A 23,399-nucleotide genomic window follows, 5' to 3' on the forward strand; every position below is an offset into this window, starting at 1 on the left:
GATGAAGTAAAGGCACATATTCAGCACTTATAAAAATCAGTACTGTATCATTTTTATTTACATTTTATTAAGACACACTGCGTGACTCAGAATGCAAAGAATACTTTACAGTACATTAAACTAAAAGGCGAGGATAGGTTTTGAGTTAAAACATCTTTGGCTGTGCTTATATAATATCCTTAGTTTTTTGTGTGGTACTTTACAGTATGTATTTGTGTTTGGACTTCATGTTGAATACCATGGTATCAAACAAACTGTACAATATTTGATATTTTTATTTATTATATTGTCACATTATGGTTCTGAGCAGATGTGGTGGATGTATTACCTTGTATCTTGGTTTCTTTTTCATGGACATGGTGTCTTATGTTTGTTGTTCATTACATGTTACATTACATGTTATTGTATGTGTGAAAAACACATTTATGATTATAAAATTAATGTCATTGAAAAAATACAAAACTATTTTGCAAATTATTTTGTTTAAGCTTAGGAAGTTTTAAATTTTGATAGATGTTAATCACAGTTACATTTAATACATTTTCTATAGTTTTTGTGATTAACCATTCTTTTTATTAGTTCACTTGGAAAACCCACACTTTGACTCTGTGAGCTGTCCTATTCATTAAAATGTATGATTTCTAAAATTAGCAGGGAAGTTTATATGTGTTGTTGTAACTAGGAAAGACAACTGTATTGCGTGCTAGAGCTGGCTGCTATGATAAGTGATTCTGACTGGACGCCACTTTGAAGCACCTTAGGTCACTGGAACAGACATTTATTTATTCACTGAATTTAAAAATAGAGGGAAATGGTTCAATCGTTGTTCTAACACTGTCATTTTTTTTCCATCTAATTAATATCTTAGTATTTTTTCCCAAAAACATATAGCTAAGCAATCATTTTCTAACAGCAATAATTAATAATTCGGCAATAAGGTAGAGAAAACTATGCAGAATAAATAGCTCTGACAATATGTTTGATTATATTTTCTATGTTATTATTAGGCAGAGATGTGTGCAAACAGCAGTCAATTTATCAGAACACTTTTACATCCTCTTGGGGCCCCTTTGTCAGTGCCAGTTTTTTACTTAAGGTACTTAAGTAGAGTGGCCTCAATTATATACAAATTTAATTAACTTAACATACAAGTCTATTGTACACCGACCACAAAGAAACTAAGACATTACAATGTTTATTTTTTAGCAATACTAATATTAGTCATTGGTCATCTGGGTAAGCCATTTCATTAAAACATGCAAAAAGGGTGTGGTAATAAAAAACACAATATTTTTCTTGAGCATTGAACACTTGGAATTTTTTGGATAAAGCAATTCTGATAGAGCAGAGAAAATATTGGTTTCTGATGATAAATGTATTTTTGATGTTCTGTTTTCTTTGTGGAAACCACCCTTTTGGTATTGGCACCTTATTCTCATTGTGCTTGCCCAGAATCACAAAGATGTCAAAATCATCAGAGCAACTACACCATTTTATCCATTCACTTTTGTCTATCAAACTGGCTTCCAAACATCACCTGCATAAGAAGCAATTTTGAAGTACTGAAGGATCAAAAAAAGGTATTTTGAAGAAGCCTAGGTAAAACCTCTGAATTCCTAAGGTCACATCGTCTTAATTATAATCCCATTTATGCTAATGGTACTCAGATCTACATCCATACTAAACCTGACAATGATGTGGCTGTCTCTCTAATTGCATCTCTGACATAAAAACATGGATGACTCAAAATGTCCTTCGGTTGAACTGCGATTAGACCGAAGTCTGCTTCTTGGCAGCAATGCAGTAACCCTATCTGTGGATGGAACTGCACTTGAATTTCAATCAAAATGGAAGACCTTGAGAGTGACATTTGATCTAGGCATTATGTTTGATCCACATGGGCCATATTGTCAAAACATCATTCTTTCCCATCAGAAATAATGCCAGACTACTGTATGTCCTATGTTGTTGCTAACTTTTGCTTAAATGCTGGTCAACACTTTTGTCTTTTCTTGTATTGACTACTGTAACACCCAACTCACAGCTGTATCTAAACCCACATTGATCAAACTACAGTATGTCCAGAGTTCAGCAGCCAGAATCCTGGCCAGGTCTGGTGCAAGTGACCACATTACTCCTGTCTTGGAGTCCTGGCACTGGCTTCCTGTGTCGACTTAACATCCTCATGCTCGACTACAAGGCTCTGCATAGCTTTGCACCTCAGAAACTGTCTGGGTTACTATTGTCCTACTCCCCGCCTTGCAACCTTCAGGCGTCTAATTCTGTTCTCCTGTTTGTCTCCTGTTTGTATCTGTCTTCACTCTCTGGGTGACAGGGCATTCTCCTGCTATGCCTCAAAGCTTTGGGACTCTAAGGATATTAGAGAGTCACTTTCCCTAAGCTCCTTCTTTTTTTAGAAGGGCTTTTATTTAACTGGTTCTGTGTTCCCCTTTACTTTCCTACTGTATTCCATACCTCATCTAATATCTCCTTTCAATGTGTATGTTTTGTTGTTCTGTAAATTGCTTTGAGAAGGCTCTTTTAAAGACGCTATATAAAATAAAGTTTATTATAACAGATGATCTGTATGTGAATTGTGCTTTATAAGTTACCACTTTTATTTGATTCTTAAGCATGTTTTACGTTTTAAGAATATTTCATTCAGAAATGTATCTTATTTCATCCCAAATTAATCCCACAGTGCTTTATATACAGGAAGGGATCCATTACCGAAACACAGCTCCCACAAGAGTGAGATGCAGCAGTAATAATACATTAGAGTCTCACTACATAGCAGATCAGGTCTCACCTGGAAATAGATAGATAGATAATACTTTATTAACTATCTATCTATCTATTTCCAGATAGATGAGAAATTGCTTTATCCATTGAATTACGAGGAAACTTTACTCAGGTCAAATTTTTAAAAAGAACAAAAATGAATCTTCACATGTTGTCTGTTGTGCAGGTCTGTTCAATTGGCCCCTCTTTGTACCAAGACAATTGTACTGTACCTTATATACCAGAAAAGTAGTGGGTACAGACACAACTTTATTTCTGACTGGTCTGAAGAGGTTTAATGCATTTTCATTTAATTACCAATTGATTGGAATTCACCAAAGGTAGGATATCCATGTGTTTTAATGACACTGAACAGCTTAATTATTTACTAATGTTATTAACATGTTAACATGTTAATGACATAGCAATCATTGGCCCATTTTCTTAACTAGGAAATCTGCTTATTGCTAAAAAGACAGCATTCAATAAACATTACTAAAGTTAATTGTCAATTAGTTTACTTTTTATTTGAGAACAACACAGAGCTCAGTTTCATCCTTGTATCTTGTGTCTTGTTTATAAATTGAAAATTCATTTGTGGATTTCACCTTGTACATGTTTAATAAAAAGTGTTGGTTTTATCCAATGATAAATGTGTGTTGTTAGTGTTGTTATGCAATAATTTGTGTAAGTGATATAGCAGAATGTATATGAGTGTATATGAGAGTTAGAGCAAAGAGAAATAAAACAGGCATTTGCGTTTTCTGCTTAGGGACTTGAAATAGGGTAATATTAACAGTTACCTCTTCAGCTTCAAAATACTTTACTCAAGAAATTAAATATTCTATAAAAAATCATTGATCTTTCATGGCTCTATTACTTCTGACCTGAGTTCTGCCTTTTGTAAGATGTCAATAATATCTTTAAAAATGACTAATTTACTAACTATACCAGAAACTCAATCAATTATATAAATTACGAAGAGCAGGGGACTTAATACAGACCTCTGTGGTACTCCACTAATTAGATCAACCCAATTTGAGTATCTGTATTCATTGTTTTCTGTTTATTAAACTAATCACAATCAAAGAACATGAAATGAAATGGGGAGAATAACAGATGGAATTTGCATTCAAAGTAAAGACAAAATTGTGTTCAGAATCAAACTGGTGGTTCTTGGGTTGCGTAGTTGACAGGGTGCTGTAGTTTGATTTTTTGTATTATATACTCAATTGCAGTAGGTGAAAATAGAATGGAGTGGAGCTACAGTAGTTCTTAGGGTGGGAGCCAATTAGTATCATGTGAAACAGTAGAACATGAGTAGGAGATTTCTGATATGTATAGTATACATAAGTTAATGGAAGGGGCTATGTTCTGATTTCCTGGCAAACTTCCTTTTAAAATTCCATCAATGGTGATTTAATCATCTATTTCTTCCACATCTGAACATTGAGGGGAACATATTTATCAATAATATATAAAATAGTTTGTACCATACCAGTAATAAAGACAGATTTGATTAAAAATGTCTACAAGTATTTAGTGTTTTGGTTGTTTACCTTTACTTTCTTCTACAGTGCAGTAACCAAACCATGAGCAGGTAGTATAGTATTCTGTTGAGCTATGATTTGCAATAGGTTTCATTATTCAAAATTTCAAAATAAATCTCAATTTTTACCAGCAGATGTTTTGCAGAAGTACTCCATGTACAAATACCTTTAATTCCACACATTTGGTTATGAATGAAGATTAACTACTTGAAGTACAGTTGCAGCCATTCAAAACAAGCAGGGTATGCTGCGGTAAAACACGGTAGGCGTGTTGCAGTATACCGCATCATACCGTATGCAAATTAGAACATGTTAATAGTATCCGGATTCACCTTGTAAAACCGCCAGGTGGAGCTAATAAAGGTTAACCTCTCCTGTACAGCATTTGAGCTGTCACCAGAAAACGTCGGTTTCGAATCCCGATCACTGCTGAGGGACAATCTTTATTCAATTAAGAATTTAAGTTGTATACTCTTTAGACTTTTAAATTTAAACAGTGTATTACAGCATGTTAATCATTAAACATTAAAAAGGCGATATATTTTATAAAACCAAGATTGTTCTGTTGGACAAAAGTACACAACCTACCACCTTTATCATAAATATTTTAATTATGCAGGAATATTTTATGCATCAAAGTCTTTACCGAAGATATTACTAATAGTATTAATAATGAATGACCTTGGACAAGCTGTAAGCTCAAAGTATTACCCTGGTCCACATTCTTTGTAACCGTCTTTGTAAACAAAAATAGTTTATTTTTTCATTGACAAAAAGTAACAACACAGCATTTAGTTTATCCGATCACGCATTTGTTTCCAATCATACAAAGTAATTCTTGAGAATCTCCGATTCACCATGCCTTTCACATGCTCATAAACGATATTAATTTAGGAACATAAACATATTACTGTATGTAAACTGTACTGTATATTGCTGGTCTTGGTAGTTTAAAGAAAAAATACACACCAGTATTCCATTTCTCTCTAAACATTTTAAGCATCAAAGTCTTACATGTTGTTATTTGGGAAACGTTTTTACGTGCTCCTTCTGACCATATTAGGATTATATACTTTGTGAAAAGTGATAGTCTTTTAACCTTTTCTGTGAATTCGCTTGTTATCTAACAAATGCATACTTTTAGAATTTGATTAACAGGGAATATAATATGGAATTGCGTATCTAAACAAATTAATAATGATATAATTATATTCATGTACTGTCTGGCGGAATAAACTGAAGAGGTTAGTTAATGCGACACGGAATTATCAAGAATTATCACCTCTTTTTACACTTGAGAACAAATGAGAACATTCCACTCAGTGGGCGATGCATTGTTATCTGAATCACCTGCTAATTCATTTTACACCACTGGACGACAAGAGAATGTGACTGTACTGTATCTGTACAGAATGTGTGTTTCAATCAATACAGTAATTGATTAAAATCGCAATCCCATGTTTAATTTTTTGATTCACAATCTGAAAATGAAAACCACGGTAAAGTCACCTTGAATTTAAAAAAACGATTTTGGCACGCCTGTAGCATTTTCACGAAACCTCCTAGAGTTGTGAGAACACTTGCTTTGTGTTTAAAGTACATGTGAATGTTTCACAGCCTTCACTTTGTTGTTTTTATGCCATTTTTTTTACCATGCACGAATATTCCTATGTCCGTATCTTCGCAAGGGAATCAGTGTGAATTTTAATACTAATTAAATGACCGCGGGCACTTTCCACCCCCTCTACATTCTCAGAGTAGAACAGACTAACCTTCTAATGAAAGACGGTCCACCCCCCACGGACAGGAAAAGTGCCCACTGGCACTTAAACTTAATATGGTCAGTAACAGTAAACAGTAACATGGTCAGAAGGAGCACGTACAAACGTTTCCGAAATAACCACATGTAAGACTCTGATACTTAAAATGTTTAGGGAGAAAGTGGAATACTGGTGTGTATTTTTTCTTTAAACTACCAATACCAGCCATAAACAGTCTGTAATGTAGGGATTTCTATATGTCTTTATTTAGTGGTTACATTAGTGACAAAGGCTAAACTTTTAGCTTCAGTAACGCGTACGCCGTATGGCATACATGTTTGTTTTGGGTTTTGCTTGTTCACATATCTCCCCTTTTTATAAAACGACATGGTTGAAAACTGTTCCAGAGCCACTGTTGTTTCATCAGTGAAAAGTACATCATGAAATGCCTCACCCTGTTCAATCCACTGGAAAAAAGAAACGGAACATAAAGCGTCTGATGGTCATAAACGATATTTATTTAGGAACAGCATCAGAGATATGTTTTTAGATGCACTGCATCAGAGAGAATATCATAGTATGTTTTTTTTTACTCCCTGGCGGAAGCTGGCTTCCATAAGAATCAGTATAGCTTCTGGGAAATACATTTTTCCTGCATTAAAGTTAAACTCGTTCAGAGCACCCTACATTACAAACTCCAAGTGTTTCATTTTGAACTGAAGACCCTCACACCTGAAGAAGGATACCAGCCGAAACGTTGCAGGCTGATGCGGCTACCCACCAAAGTAAATGTATTGCAGTAAATGTTTATATTATTATATCTAATTTTTAATTTTTAATTTCTTTGAAAAAATAAAACGTTTCCCTGGCTCAGAGATTAAGTAAAACTTCACTCGCACCAAACAAATTTATATTTCTAAATATCACAACATGATCGAATTTAAGTCATTTTAATAACAATGAATAGTCACCTATGCATTACAATATAAACATTTATATTGATTTAAGTTGCGCTTAAATCACCTTTATTTAAAACCCATAAATAAAGCTGATACTGTTTAGACTTTTAATTATTTAAAACTGTATTACAGCAGCATAATGCACAATGCAACTTAATCGCTATCTTTGTCTTCTGCGTAATAATGTTCACCTCTCTGTCTAGCAAATTAACAATAGTAATAATAATGAACTTTATTGTATATGGCGCCTTTAAAGGTGGCTCCTAGCGCTTTACAGGATAAATCTTTCCACTTGTATGTCATTGGACATTAACGAGTACAACCCCCCTCTCTGAGGGAGTGCTGGCTGTGATGAATTAAACCGGTTTCACAGGTATTTTCAAAGTAGGAAGTACAGTACTTACTAGTTAAAAAGCTAGGCTCCTCAATGAAATCGCCTAAACATGCTAATGCACTGGTGTAACAGTCCGGGCGTGGCAAGCTTCTAAAGTCAACCCGACTACGGCGAAAGGAACCCTTCTTTCATTGGAAGACAATGAACATATTCTAGCCCTAAATGAATTAATAGCAAACATGGTTTACATAAAATACATTTTTCCAAGAAAGTTTAGCCTTTGTCACTAATGAAACCACTAAATAAAGACATACTGTAAATATAGAAATCTTAAGATTTTTAAAATACATGACTTTGCTAAAAATTATTTAAAAGTAAAAACGATTACAAATGCCAGCAGAGAGAGAGAACAGGGGAGGGATGTTGGTGTTGCATAAGGGGTGGGGCTATGGAAATTAGGTCTATTTTGGAATGTGGAGTTACATGTTCTGGCTGTTTGTGAATTATCCTTGTTGAGTATGGAGTGTTGAGGTATTGATTTTGTGTAATGCTTTATGTTGAAAATTGAGGTGGATTTTGTTTATGATAAAGAGGATAAACTGGGATGGGAGGAGGGTTTGGTTTTGCATAAGGGGCGGGATTATGATAATTAGAGGAATTTGAGAGAGTTTAATGGTTTGATATATTTGATTTTGTATTGTGGTTGTTATCTATGTTTTTGGTTGGTATTATGTTTATATGGTTGTTTTTGTTGGTTGGTCGTTATTATGGTTATTAATAATATGATCTATGGTTGAAATCTGAGCCTAAATAAAAAGAAAAAGCATTTTCAGAGAGCAATTACACTGTATTTATGTAGAATAAGTGATTAGGTTTATGAGCAATCTAATTACTTATTAGTTTAATACGCTATATAAAATAAAGTTTATTATTAATTTGCTGGACAGAGTGGTGAACATTATTATGCATAAGACAAAGATAACGATTGATGTTAAAAGACATTTAATTAAACACGGGTTTGTGATTTAAATGGGAATGGGGGTGACGGGAACTCTTAATCTAAATAAAAATAAAATAAATAAAACAGGTTTAGATAGTTAATAACCACTTTTTATGCACGAAACACGGGTGATTTTTCTTCCTCCTGATCAGTTTAGAAATCTGTGTACGCTGTAAGGTTTTTACTTCTTAATTAAACTTTTAAAATACACGTTTCGAATAGAAAGAAATCCGTCTTTTTTCTCCAATCAGAGGGGTGTCAGATGGTGTCAGCTAATCACCATTCTGAAGCCCTACCATAATCTCTGGTATAGGGAGACTCCAGAATTTTGTCCGATAGTTTATGTAGATAGATGATAGATACTTTTATTGATCCCGTGAGGGAAATAAAGTAAATCATTTTCATTTTAGGAAATTATTAAATGCTTGGTTAAAAGCAAAGGAGATTGTCTGTTATAGTGGACATAAAAACAAGAGTTTGCAGTGTTATTGGAAACCCAAATCTAACAAAAAATCACTGGCATTATATCCTAGAAGACACAGACCGGCGCCAGACCGGGAGAATGCCCGCAGTGTAAAAGAAAATGCCTGATGAACTAGAGATTGGACAGTTCCCAAGTGCTTGTACAATCGATGGAAATGTTCAAATAAATGTGCAAAAGAAATAAACAAAATAATCATTTATTTCTTTATCATATTGGCTAGCTAATGTCCTCTCTTTGCTAGTTAGTGGCTGTGTTTCTGCATAGCAACGGGTGACTGTTCTCAGGCGGAAGATGTAAACAGCTTAATTTTCGTGTTAAATATATTTTTTTTATTAAAATTCATTCTATACAGCAATCGCATATTTGGGTACCGTTTCATAAAACTTTCATGCTTAAAATGTTTAGGGAGAAATGGAAGACTGGTGTGTATTTTTTCTTTAAACTACCAAGACCAGCCATACACAGTACAGTTTACATACAGTAATGTTTATGTTCCTAAATTAATATCGTTTATGACCTTCAGATGCATTATGCTCCTCTTCTTTTTATGCTCAGCTACTAAAATTTCCCTTTAGTGGTAAAATTCCATATAAATATTCAAAACTAAGTGGATTAAAATGTGCACAGTAAAGACATTAAATAATTAAATCTTTTCACTACCAACCAATGCACCACGAGTGCCCCTGTAGGTCATTTTGGCCAACCAATCACTTACCGCGGTGCCCTGCGGTGGCTTGTGGGTAGTTTACTGTACCGCAGGTTTGTACCATGCATTTTGAATGGCTGCATCTGTAGGTTAACAGTCATGCAAATGAAGGCAAAAACAAAATGTCCTTTGAATTGCAACAATTAATTATATTATGTATTTTAGAAAAAATGTAACTTGCATGTTTGATGTTTTGTATGGAAAACAGCTGGAGAGTGAAAATATGAGCTTTCTGTTTGTGGACTTTGTTACTTTGATTTTTTATTGATTTTATTTTACACTATATTTAAAGTGTTTTAGAAAATGGTCAATTACAATAATAAAAAAACAAATCAATAAACAAAAGGCAGTCTTTAATCAATAAATGATATGCTTATTATTTAAATTTAATGTTTAAAAATACTTTGCATTTTACAAGAACAAATTATGTGGGTAGTATAAAATACAATGAAAGAAGCAATCTGATTTTCTGTAAATGATTGTTACTGCTGTTTTAATTAAACTGAACTATGCTGAAAAATCAAACAAGCTCAAATTAAGTTACTTGCCTAAAGTCATTCTTTCAGACCTCTCTTAACCCCTGTCAAAACATGCTGTATTCATTAAGCATTGATTTCAAAGATCTGGATAAATGGACTAATTTACCTTTGTCCCCTAAAGGGGCATATTGATTTTTATGAAAATGAATTCAATGCTCCACATTAATTAAGTTTGTATTTCAGAACAAAGCCTATGCTGAATGAAAAGTTCACAGACAGCTTTTCAAACAGTATTGCTAATCTGTAGGTATGTACATGTGCTTTGAAAATCTGCTGTTTCTTCCATTAGTGTTACAATTTAAAGAGAAAATATTGCGATATCCTTCGTTAGACCTCTATAAGCCATTTACAATATATTAATCTGAACAATATTTAATATTATAACTACTATATTAATATTATTAAATTATCTGCAATGAACGTTTGCAATAATTAATAAACAACATAATGCGTTAAGTTTAAAAAAAGCCAGCCAGACATACACATCATGCATATATTCTAGTACAATGTATAAAAGATTAATAGCAATTTTATTGTATTTTATCCAGTAACCCCAGTACCCTTCATAAATAAATAAGACACTTTTAGATATTGTAATCACAATACAGTAGAAAGTCAATTAATTCTAACCTGGACAGTTCAAAATAATTTATATTTACAGTGAAAAAATTTAATCCAGTCATGTTTGTCATCATTAATCAAATGAAATTATATTCTCAGTTGCAGTAAATCTTAACAAATTAGGGCAAATTGTCTTACCATAAAATGGCTGCGTTGAACTGCTATCCTCATATTCTGCTAAGTGTAATGTAACCACAAAACTAAAACTTGTGATTTGCCATTTTACATTAGTCAGATATTTAGAATTTAAATAATATTTTCTTTTACACTTCTGCCCTGTATTTTGGGACAAACTCCAGGGTTCCACAGTCATTAAAAGGAATTGTGGATCGATTGTTCTGCACTTTTTTGTGATATGACATCAGGGTCATTTTTATTCAGTGTATTTAAAGAATGTGCTTAATGCAATGTTTACCAAATGCAATAAAAAGCAAAGGAATTCACAATAAATGTCATTACAAAATGACTCTAAAGGACAATCTCTTTAACAGATGTTAAAAATAGAAGTCTTTCACTGACAAAAAAGAAATGAAACTCAACAATGCATTATTAGTATTCTTGAACACTGAAACATTTTCACTATGAGCTTTCACTTTGTCACTGAGATACCTGCAGCTTTTTTTAATTATCCAGATTCTGCCAAGTCAATGCCCAAGGGATGAAGAGGTCACGTTAAGTCAGAAGTGAATGTTGACTTTGACAGTAGGTTAGATTGAAGGCACGGTTCCTCAAGACTTTGTAAGAGTACATACATGACTTTGCATGTTGTACAGACAGAGTGAGAAAAATATCTGTGTGAGACTAAGAGAAATGAAAAACAAAAGGTAGGATGCCACACAGAAGTACATTATTAATGTTCTCTCAGTTTGCTCTATTGCTCAATGAGATATTTCTGAAACTTAGGTAAACGTTCATGATCCATGTCTGTTAATTTTCCTACAAGTCCAGTAGCAAAAATAAAGAGGTAAAGAAGATCTGACATAAACATTAATCCTGACCAAGAAGGTTATAAAGCAGTGAAACAGTGAAATACTGTATAAACACAACTTTAACTGGAATATGTTATGCAGTAACTGTTACACATACTGTAAGTGATGTAACCGGAGAAACGCAAAAGCATTATTTTCATAAAGCTATACAATATTTTTCCTAAATGTTACATGACTGTATGTGGTTATAGACTGGCCATTAAAGATGCACCTTAGTTGAAAATGTTAGATTTAGTTGGATGCTTGCCGGCTCAAAGCCTGGACACATAATTGTCCTTCTGTTCCAGAGCTAGAACCACAATTGTAGCAGACACAGTTGAGGTAAGAACCATCTGCATTGATTAGTGAATGCTCATGTTTTTTTTTCTGTAGGCACAATAAATGTTTTCCATGTGAATTTATTTGTTATGGAACCTTTATTAACTTACACTACATAAACATTAAAATACAGCAATATTACTAAATAGCTAAAATAACTGGGGAGCATGGAGATTTTAAGTTGTCCAGGCAGCTTAATTGATTGCTGTTCAATCGTGCAGATATTAGTGAACTAATCTCAGCTGCTGGTCACATAAACCATTTCACAGTATACAAGAACTCCTCTGTTTTTTCTACCATAAGCATGGAAAAAATGAAAAAGGAATACTCACAGTAAGATAAATGCTATTAGAAAAGAACCACAGCATGTCATTTAAATCAGGAAATACATGTAAAGTAGAACAAAACATCAAAGCTTAGCTCAATAAAAAGTGTGTGTTTGAATAATTATTTACCAGTGATATTCTTCTGTTTTCTTTGTCTTACAGAATGCTGAAAGTGTTTATTTTTCCCATATTAACTGATATACATATATTGTGGGTTATATTATTATTTGGTTTTCTCACTTTTAGTCAGAGGGTAATAGCAGTTGCTTAGTAGATTCATTTCTCACTTAACAATGGCATAATAAGGCATAAGTAAAATTTTCTGAAGACTTAAAAATAGAGAGCTTAAATAATTTATAAAATAATTTTGAGTTTTTAGAGATGAGAAGCTATGGCTTGTTGTGAAATTATCTTTTATTATAGAAGGAATTGTTTTTTGGTAATCATACTGACTTTTAGAAGCAATTCACAAAACTACAATTGGCTTCCTTGATACACTGGATAAATTCCATTTTCAGCTGTTCACTGCATCCCAGGATAATGCCATAATTTGCAGCTGGTACAGTGTAAGCAGGAATACATCACTGGAGCTAACACATCTACAATCTATTTCTTGTCCAGGTTTTCCCTAAATTGTAACGGATTAAAGGAATAGACAGATAGGTAAAAGGTAATGAAAAATCAGATGTAGGAGAGGACCCGGACACCTGTAGGTACAGTATAGTTGTATAAAGTATTGCTGGATATTATTGTGCTTAGATTTCATTAACAAATAAATGAATGAAATGCAATGGATGAAAAAAATCTGTATATAAAAAAGCTCTCAGCCTCTTGAAAAATGTGGAAATGTTCTTCGGAAGATTGTGGAAGAGGTTTTGACTTCTCTGACAGCCTTTAATGAGTTGCAGGTGCAGTTTCATGGCTGCTCCACTCTGCATGCTGCCTGTTTCCCAATGCAGTGTGCACTGGGGGGTATTGCCATACATCTCACATTTCACTTCTGCCTTTCTCTTACTTCCACATATGAAGCTGGCACACTTCCTGCTCATCCTGGTGTCAAAGCAGTACAATACGAAGCTATAATTTCTGACAAATAACTAACAACATTCTGCAGTTCATCTGCCCTCAATTGTGTTTCTCATGGTCAACTGCAGTACATTAAGTATCTTTCTTTTGTCATAAAACATAATCCTTTCAGCATCCCAAGTGTTCTCCTGTCATAAACTAACTGTCCTTCTCACACAGAAAAGTGTAATTTAAAAATGCACATAAAAGGGAAAAAATAAGATATGCTTTAAACAAATTACTTTTAAATATTTGTTAGCATTTTATTTCATATAGTCACACCAACTACAATTTAGTCTTATTTTACAGCTTAAACAGATACAAAATGTAGTGAAAGGAAAGCAATTCATATACAGTACCATATTTTTTTCTATCTTTAGAAAGTGAAGCAAGTGCGTTGTTTGAGCGTGAATCTTAAAATCACTCCTCTATTTTCTTCACTATGTAGAAGCTTTGTTACAGATGATCATCCATTCACTGTTCAATGTTTAATCTTTTCTGTTACTTTGTCAAGAAAGGATATCAATATATTACTTAATATATTACTGTGTTGTTTTGGGCAATTGTAAATCTGGTTATGATGCTCTTCTCAGTATTTGTACTTTTGATTTTTATTCTTTTTAAACCTCAGATTTTAGGCTTGGTTCCCAGCTAGATTCACAAGATTATGGATTCTATGTCTCTCTTTGTCAGCTGATGCTCTCAATCATTTTGCAGCTGCTTCCATTTAAATGCAAGCAGCCACCTCTCCCTGCAGCACTAGGTCAGTGCTATTTGTAAATGCACATCACTGAAAGGTGTTAACGATGAGGAAAGACAGATAGACATGTGGGAGAGGACTGTGATACCTATAGTTATTGACAACCTAACTGCCTGTATATCAATCCACATGTTAGAATAAGATAGCATACCTCCTGGCAATTTTAGACCCAAATAAAAGGGTGTAAATGAGAAAAGAGCATCTGCTCCAATGGGGTTTGTTCAATCTCTGAGGGCAAGTCATTTTCTAAAGCAGCTTCTTGAAAAATCCCATACTATCAGGACATGCATGTACTATACATTCTAAGTACACAGAGATGTGAACGCAGTCATGAGTATTGTTTTGAATTACAATATGTGCTACCCATTTATAAATTTGAGTGAAATTTGTTTAAAACAAAAACCTAAAACCCTTTTAGGATTAAAAAAAAATTGTGTTTAAGGGTTTTTAGCAACTTCAGGCCTTGCCAGTCACTAGAGAAGAGCTACAAGTAGTCTTGATAGACCTCTAAATATAGAACACAATAAGTTCACTAAACAGGATTCATGTAATTGTAATTCTGTATCATGAAAGGACTGCAGAACTGCTGATCTAATCCACAAACTATTAAAAGTATTGCTGCGTAAAAAGGAAATTTCTATAAAGTGTTAATTACATGTTTTTCCAATACTTTGAATGATATAAGAATTAACATGAGTACTGTATATATTTTTCCCTTGTTGGTTGTGTAAGGTTAGAGAAAATAGAGTCACAAAAAAGGAACAATCTTTGGTGTATATTTCTCTGTTTTTAATAGTAATAGAGTATAGCAGTATGCAGGCTGATGCCATTAACTATTGCCAATATGGATGTATACTGTGATTCCACTGTATTCAGGTCAGGTGTAGGGCTGTGAATAGGGAACTAAAAGGTTCTCTGATCAACTTCCAGATAAGTCATGATTCTCGTATTAGCATAAGATGAGTAGTAAGAATCTGGAACAAGTTACCCGGCCATACTGTTGAAGCTGATTCCATTTATTAGGTAGTAACAAACAAGTAAACTAGATGAGCCAAATGCCCCATCTCATTTGCAAATCTTTTTATGTTATTTAAGCTCTGGGCAGAGCATCAGAGTCTTCATCAGAAGCACAAATAAGTGCCTAACCTGCAGATAGCTTCAAACTTACAAGCACATAGAGAGCCCTGCCAACACTTGCCCTTATATAAATGTATGCTGTCGTGTCTCTGCAGACCGAAGCCCTGCGGGCATACCAGAGGATAGCATGGAAGTTGCTTGCAGTCTAGGTCACAAATCAGTGCCACTTCAACCAGAAAGCAAGGCTGACCCATTTCTTAAATTGCTGAGAGAAGAGATGCGTGAGTCAGATGGCCTACAAGCCACAGGCCAATATAATGTATACAAAAATGCATTTAAAAAGTAATAGTATTTGTTGTTAGGTTAATTATTGGATTTTACTTCATTCTGTGAGAATATTTTGTAGAAGTGAGGGAAGTAGTTTTTATTACTGGTTAAGACGACAATTTGAATTACTTGTGCTTCTGCTTCACCATGGCAGCCTAAGAAGGTGGAAGGATCTCGGATGCTATTATCGCCTCGTTCACTGCAGTACTTCATTTTGGTACAGTATCTGCACATATTGTGGAGAGAGCAGGAGGATCTAATAATATTTTTTGTTCCAGGATTTTCAGCAGAATCCACCATCTGCCCTTCAGAGTCCTGAATGCCTGCTTTGCAACCATTCATTCCCAACCCATTTTGGCATTCATGTTTTCTTCCTGAGGGGAGATGGCATGCACTGCTATGGTTTCTCACCTATGAGAGGAGAGGGTAGGCAGCTTAAACAAATAAAAGAGAGGTACTTTTCTTTTCAGCTACCCACCAGCTGTTGTGCCTTTGAAAATAGTATGACAGAAATGCACATACATTGTTGTGCAAATTTTATAGATTTTTTGCATTGTTTTACTTTCTCACTGTTTCTCGCAGAAACAATAACATAGATCTGGATTTTATCATTTGAAACACAGCTGCATTTTCAAAAACTGACATTGGCTCAGCCCAGAGTGCTAAACCTTAACGAAATTGATATTGCTGCTTGGGAATCTTGTTGGAACCTAGGGAAAATTAGAAATTGTTAAGTACTGCCAAATCCTAGAGGAAAACCTGCTTGAGTCACACATGAATCCAAACTGTTTGAAATTCCTTATATACTCGGGACACTGTTCAGAAAACAAGGCCAAAGCTACACTGAGAGAGTTTGAGAAGAGTTACTATCTTTTGATGACCCTGTCAAATTTATGACTTGAAATTAAATGCAAACTTTGTGGTGAGTTTAGAAGCTCTCACATTTTAGATTTTGCTAACATTCAACCTCTTTCACATACTAATAACGTAATAACAATTATTGCTAAAGGTGAATACTTTTGCAAGACACTGTAAATATATTATGATACAATGTGTAGTAACATACATAATATACCTGGGAAAGTATAAAGTAAAATCAAGCAAGTAAAATCTTGCAAAAAGAAATTAAAAAGACAATGAGGCTTGCATTTGCTGCCTAAACAAAATTAGATGGTGTATATAGAGGAGTAATGTAAGCACTCCAATGGTGTGTATTATTGAATAGTGCATTTAGGGAATTACTGTATATTAATAGTTGAAGAATTAAAAAATTAGTACAATACAGTTGAAAAATGTTGAGTTAAGAGAATACAGGTGGTGTCCAAACAGATGAGTCTTGAGTATGTCCTGAAAAGTGGTACTAAGCAGTTCTGATTTGCATGAGCAGTTCATTCCAGTATAAAGATGCAAGGGTAGAGAATGAAGGTCTGTGGAAGTAGAAGAGCATAGAAGGGATAGAGAAAGTTTAACTGAAGAGGAGTACCACAGAGTGTTATTAGCCTATATTGTTTTTTTTTCCTGTAAATGTCAATTGATTTTTAGTGGTTAGCATTGCTGCCTTGCAGTGCTGGGGCCCCGGGTTCAATTCTGGATCTGGGCTGTTTTCTGCTATCTTGTATGTTTTCCCTGTGTTCATGGGGGTTTCCTCCAGGTGCTCCAGTTTCTTCCCAGTGTGCAAAACCATACTTATTTGGCCTCTGGGTAATTGACCCTGGTGTGAGTGTATATCTATGAAAGGCTTCTGCTCCCTTGTGGCCCTGAATTGGATGATGTGGTTAGAAAATTGATGGATGTTTATTGATAATGTTTTTGCCAACTTTTTTTAAAGATGCCTGTAAATTAATTGCAAATTGTTATTCATAACACTGTAATTCATAGGTCATGCCAATAAAATTGTTTAAAATGAAGAGAGAGGTAATGAAAAAATCAAACGTCTGGAATTAGCTATTGAATATAACCAACACCCCTTTGCTTCCCTTGATCACAGAGCAGAAGCTACAAGACAAGCTCTAGGCCTCAGTCCAAGATGGAGTCAACAATGAGATTTTGAGACACAACACACATGAGCTACAGCAAGTCCTGCTCAAATTCTTCATTCAACCTATTCGTGAGATGTTGATGTTTCCCTGAATCTGGAATCAAGGAATAATCACTTCCATTTATAAAAGTTGAAGCACTCAACCCACATAACTACCAGGGAATCTGTGTGAAAAGTATCTTGGGAAAGGTGTTTTATGGTATTCTGAATGTCTAAATACTGGCCTTCCTTGCCTAGCATAGTGTCCGGTGTAAATGTCATTTTGCCTTAAAGTAAACTACGACATATCCATGACATTTACCCTGTACACAGACTTGTAAACAAACATACACAAAGAAATAAAGAAAAATATTTGCTTATTTACAAACATCTTTAAAATAGTGTAGGGGGTAAAGTATACAACATAAATAAATCAATGTAGTCAGAGATAAGACAAGCAGTAAAAACTGGAATTAAACTAATAGGATTCTTTACCCTGTAGGGAGAGATGGGGCTTTAGCCTGAGCCCAACTTTAAGAAATCTGTATCAATGAACTAGCAGAGGTGTTGGAACAGTATACAGTTCAGGGTCTCACAACATAAGACAGACATCAAGTTACTACTCTATACCAATGACCCGGTCATGCTGTCAACCACAGAACAGGGGCTGCAGCAGAGCCTGGCACCGCTGGAACAATATTGTCAAAGCTGAGAACTTACAGCCAACCTGAGTGAAACCTGACTAATGGTTTGCCAAAATAAAGATAGCACTTAAAATCAACAGCACATTGCAACACACTAAAAGATCTTACCTTAGTCAAAACTTAATCTGGGAGTTTTGACTTAGTGGTGAAAGTACTGAAGGTTCATGTTCACATACAGACAAAAACACTTAACATTTCATGCAGGTCAATACCCACTGCTAATAAATATAGACAGAATAATAAAATATTGGCCACACTTAAAAAGCAGTAATAGAAATTCTAACACCAGAAGATCATGCTCAGCTAAAGAACTGAGCCTATAGAAGAGCCTGCTTAGCCAGCTGGTCCTGAAGCTCAATGTCCTGAGCCACAGAGACATTAACTATCCTTGGGACAGCACTGCAGAAATCACAAATACTCAGAACAAGTAAAACAACACTACCTCAATCACTGAGTGTTACAACCCCATGTGTCTAGGGGTAAAGGGGTGTAACATTCAGGATGGGTTTGGATGCAAGTGGCTTTCTGGTGAGGGACTTAGGAACCGTGACAAAATTTTGTGGCAAAAGTGATTTATTTACAAAGTTAAAAAAAAAGTGAAAAAGTGACCAGTACGTATTATAGGACACAAAGAATACACAGGGAAAAGGAACTTGAGCGGTGCAAAGAAAAAACAAAAAACAAAACGACCCTAGCTAATACAGTGACGGTTAGATCTGATCTCACTAACTAAAACAAAAAGGTCTTCTGCGTCTTCACGCGCCCTAACTTCCCTACACAGACTAACCAGAAAGTTGTCACTCCCTCCTAACCTTGTGTCTACACAAAAACAAACCTATGTGTGCACAATATAATCTGACGACCTTACCTTTATCTTTTCCCCTGGTGTACAACAGGTTTACAATTAACAATAACACGACACGGAATAGGTTAGCAGATGAGCACAAGCAAGGTAAAAAGGAAAGTAACAATTGGGGGCAAGATAATAACAAAACACAGGTAATCAAAACCAACAAATAAACACGAACACTAGTGAGCAAATGTGAACACGAGCCGAAGCAAACCGAAGTTCAGCATAAAGCTCTCTAGGTCGGAACGTCTTAGGTATTTGAACTTGAGGTCTGGTTGCTGATTGGCCAGGAGTTTATTGATAATTATGTCACAGCTGCAGTGATGGTGCAGTGATGGACCAATGGGGTGGGGGGTGTACCAGAATACAGGAAGACAGGAAGCTGAAAAAAAGAAAACAAAAACACAGACACGCACAGGGACGTAACACTGAGACACATGGAAACACAATCCAAATTGGAATACCCTCAAACGACAACACACACTGACTAGTGTGTGACCAGAGAGACAGCAAAGACCCTAATGAAGTACAGGCTATGTGACCACAACCTGGCCCTAGAAGCTGTGTGACACAGACAGACCTGGCTTCTTTAAGATGACAAGCTAGTCTGCCAGCAAGGAAAAGTAGTTTGCTGCACTACTAGATACAATCCGGGATTAGACATGCATTCTTCTTTAAAATAATGTAATGTCCTGTCATAGCCTGAGGAGCAGACAGTGAGCTTGTCAAATGTTTTTTTTTGTTGTATATGCTTGTAAATGTATTGCTAATTGTTGTTTTGGCATCACTGTTATTCATTGGTCATACCAATAAAGTTATTTTTAATTTTGAATCAGAGGAACAGTAAGGGACAGCTTGAGAGAGGGAGCTGCTCTGTTCTTAGTGCCCTGCTGATCTATTTTATATACATGTTCTTTACACTGTAGCTGTTAATTACCTGTTGCAGTTGTAGTTAATTGTTTTCTGCTGTTATGCTTTGGTAAAGCTGTAATGGATCAGTCATGCCAGTAAAGCCCTTTGAATTGAATTGAGTGAGAGGGGGTGTAGGGAGAGATAAGGGACTAAAGATACACAGGAGCAGGATGGGTTAGACAATGGTAAGTGAGAACTAGGTTTCTGAATTACAGTACATGTTGCAATAAGGAGCCAACAGATGGACTAGAGCAATGCAGTAGCATAAGAAAGCTGCAGTCAGTGTGAGTAGATAGCATTGCCTAGAAAGCCATCTAAAATGGAATTATAATAGTCTGGACAAGAGAATAAGGAGAAAATTCTGTGAATGTTGCTGGAGAAAAAGTAAGTAACGGGACTATGCCAGAGAATAATGGGTTAGAGCTAGAATGGGGAGGATTGAAAAGTAACAAGTTCTTGATGGAGGAAGGAAAATAGAAAGGATGTGTACAGGTTGAGATTAAGATAATGAGCACATCCATGACCAAATGGTTGTGTGAAAATCAGAGACATGGGAAGAGACATACTGTAAGTATCAGTGCGTGAAAAGAGAGAATGATTTGTGCTATATTGGCATGAAGAACTGTGGGAAGAAATGAGAGGCAGAATTCAGGCCTCTTTCATAACAGAAACAAAAACAGCTTCAGAGTACAGAAGTATCAGTGAGTAAGGAAATACAGTAGAGGTAGGGGAGTAGCAATTGGAAAGAGGTGAGCAAGGAGTGGGTCCTGAATTCAAGTGATATGTTGAGGGTAGAGCAGTGTCAACAATGTGAAGAAGATGATTGTTGGTAAACTGAAAATAGTTTGAAAACGAAAAAGAGTAGAGAACAATAAAGTTCCAAGGCAGTAGGCAATTTCAATTGCTTCCATTTTTTTTCATCTGAGTGCACCTTGGATCTGGCTGAACAGAGCACAGAGGACAGCCAGGGATGGGAAAGGGGTCGGGGGGGGTTAGATCAAGAAATGAGTTCACGGAAAGAATCAAGGGATGTGATAAAGTAAGAGTAGAAAAGTGTGTGGAGGTAGCAGAGAGTGCATTAAGTTATATAAAAAGATGATACATAAATACTTAATGGCATACAGAGTGGCTGATTATGAATTTTGCTTAAAGAATATTTACCAACTTATATACCGTACCTTACTTTACCTTTGCTTAACAAATTATTATTTTGTGTATATACATGTGTGTTGTTTATTTGTGGGTATGTTGTCTGCTGATGTAAAACAAAATGCCCCCTTGGCAAGATTTTCTCTCTCTAATCGTCACCCAGAACGCATCCAGAACAGGTACATTGATGTCCAAAACCCACTGCTCACAAAGTCCCAATGATGATTGCAGGGAGCAGAAATTGGTATTTAAGTTGCAACTTTTGTCTCCATTGCCTGGGGCAGACTGTACTTGTTATGCATACAGTGAGCCATTTGTTTGCCACTTATCTGACATGGATAAAGAGGTGGAAATGTGCTTGGGAACAAGAGAACAGTAGAATGGTGTAGGTACTAAAGAACTATTTTTGTGGACATTAAATATGCTTCTAACAACTCTGCTTTCTGCTGCAGTAGACAGTGTGAATTTGAATTTGTGTACAGGGGCAGATGCATTCTCTTCTGCAGTGGCACAGGTTTACAGACTTACAGTACATTAATGGTGACTCAAGATCTACTCTAACAAGTTCCAACCACAATATAATTCGTAAAACCATTGTCCTAAAACATTTAACCCACTTCTATCCTGCAGGTTTCCATTCCAGCACAATTCTTAATGCAAAAAAATAATTACTGACTTAATTTCTCTTTAGGAGCAGCTAAATTTAAGAAAACTGTAAAACCTGCTGGAATGTGGTCCTCTAGAGCTGGAGCAGAGGACCCCTGTTTAAATCTGAAGCCAACTGTAACATTAACTTTGATTGTCTTTCACAAACTGAATAGAAAGGTTAAATATACAGGATACATACTGATAAAGAGTGAAAAGACAAGGTGATTTTTTTCTTGCACAGTATGAAGGCAATGTTTTCTTTTCTAAAATTGTTTGACGTTTGAATGATCCAGCAGGATGGCAAGAGTGCAACTTATCTTTTTGTGTTACAGAAGGGTGTACACTGGGAGTTTTATTAGGTAAGTAAAGAAAAATGAGAGGGCTTTAGGGTTTAAATATAGAGTGCTCTGGAATTCATTGTTTTACAGAAAATCTTAATGAATGGAACTCTCTGGAGCCCCTGCATGAAGCCTCTGACTTGCCACTGTCTGATATGTTATAAAAAAAAAATACATGCTATTTTATCCTGTTTTATTCTCAGCTAAGCTTTTAAAGCACGCTCCATTCTATTAAGTCTACTTTTACCCTGTGTCGAAAGTCCATTGTGCAGCTTTGTGTGCAGCAATAGTTACATGACACTTCTCCTACAGATGCATTAAACAGGAGTGGACCTGCTCCCAGATAAGGATCATACATGCCAAACCCTTTCTCCTCTCATACAGTAAGTCATGCTTCTCCAAACAAAGATAACCAGACAATACATTTAGCTTCATAGCCAGATAGTTAAATAGTAATTTAATATTACTGAATATGTTTTTGCGCTTTCCTTCTCTTATTGATGTTAGACCACTTAATTTGTCTCAAATATATTAACACAAAATATTTTTTATATGCACGTGTACTGTATATATCAACAATCAGTATACCGTAGACCCCTGGAGGTTGAAGGAATAAGCTCATTCAATAACTTTAAATAAACTTAAATAAATTTGTGTGTAACACGGCACATGTGTTGTGTAATGAGAAACATTTGTGTTAAGTATGAATGTAAGATGGCAGCTATTATCTTAATAGCAACAAATGAAGCACTCCTCACAATAAAAGTGCTGTTCTTAATATCAGTAACGCACATTTAAATATCTATTTCATGTATTCATATCAATCAGGTAATTAGCTTAAGTACAAGATGTTTCTTTTTTTAGTACAGAACAGCATAGCAACATGCTTTTTGAAGCACACAAGCAAAATATCAAGAGAAAGTAGGTAGTGAATTGTACATGAAAACCCTGCTAAAATCACTTTCAGAAGACAATAAAAAATTCAATACACATCAAAATACTTCTAGTTTGCTTTCTAACACAAAGAAATCTGATTTTACACAGGTCACAGACTTCAAATAAGCATCAGCAGCTTCAAGGCCAGTTTTATTGCATAATTACAGGCAGGTATGTTCCATTGGAAATGTCTGTAATGATCCACTTTCTGACTAGTCTTTTTTCAAAGGGCATTCTGGAGAATGTTGT

The 23,399-nt window shown here is 35.2% G+C and overlaps 1 long non-coding RNA gene across 1 annotated transcript in view; it reads left to right on the forward strand.

Moving 5' to 3' along the window:
• Positions 1–22,599, forward strand: part of LOC148676121 (uncharacterized) — a 149,408-nt gene extending 126,809 nt beyond the window's left edge. Inside the window, exons 3-4 of the long non-coding RNA XR_015940857.1 lie at positions 22,209–22,235; positions 22,527–22,599. This is a non-coding gene — a long non-coding RNA (uncharacterized LOC148676121). The remainder of the gene's footprint in view (positions 1–22,208; positions 22,236–22,526) is intronic.
• Positions 22,600–23,399: the final 800 nt, after the last annotated feature.

The sequence above is a fragment of the Lepisosteus platostomus genome, chromosome 2, assembly GCF_059453375.1.
Source record: "Lepisosteus platostomus isolate fLepPlt1 chromosome 2, fLepPlt1.hap1, whole genome shotgun sequence".
In the NCBI taxonomy this organism is placed as follows: Eukaryota; Metazoa; Chordata; class Actinopteri; order Semionotiformes; family Lepisosteidae; genus Lepisosteus; species Lepisosteus platostomus.